The following is a 442-nucleotide window of genomic DNA, read 5'->3' as shown; positions in this document are numbered from 1 at the left end:
GATACCACTTTGACTTTGAGACACACACACACACACACACACACACACAGACACACACACACACACAGACACACACACACACACATTTTCATTCATTTACACTCTAGAAGTACAGGTGTGAATTGGCTTTGTTCACATAATTTCCCATTTTCCCTTTTCATTTGCTTTTTCACTATGAATATCATGAGTTTAAGAAAGATGGGTTTATTTATTTCTTTTTAATTAATTAATTAATTAATTAAAAAAAAATTTTTTTTTCAACGTTTATTTATTTTTGGGACAGAGAGAGACAGAGCATGAACGGGGGAGGTGCAGAGAGAGAGGGGACACAGAATCGGAAACAGGCTCCAGGCTCCGAGCCATCAGCCCAGAGCCTGACGCGGGGCTCGAACTCCCAGACCGCGAGATCGTGACCTGGCTGAAGTCGGACGCTTAACCGACT

The sequence above is a fragment of the Herpailurus yagouaroundi genome, unplaced genomic scaffold (assembly GCF_014898765.1).
Source record: "Herpailurus yagouaroundi ecotype Mexico unplaced genomic scaffold, PumYag 142, whole genome shotgun sequence".
Classification (NCBI taxonomy): domain Eukaryota; kingdom Metazoa; phylum Chordata; class Mammalia; order Carnivora; family Felidae; genus Herpailurus; species Herpailurus yagouaroundi.
The sequence above is the reverse complement of the archived record's forward strand: the minus strand, read 5'-3'. Positions refer to the sequence as shown.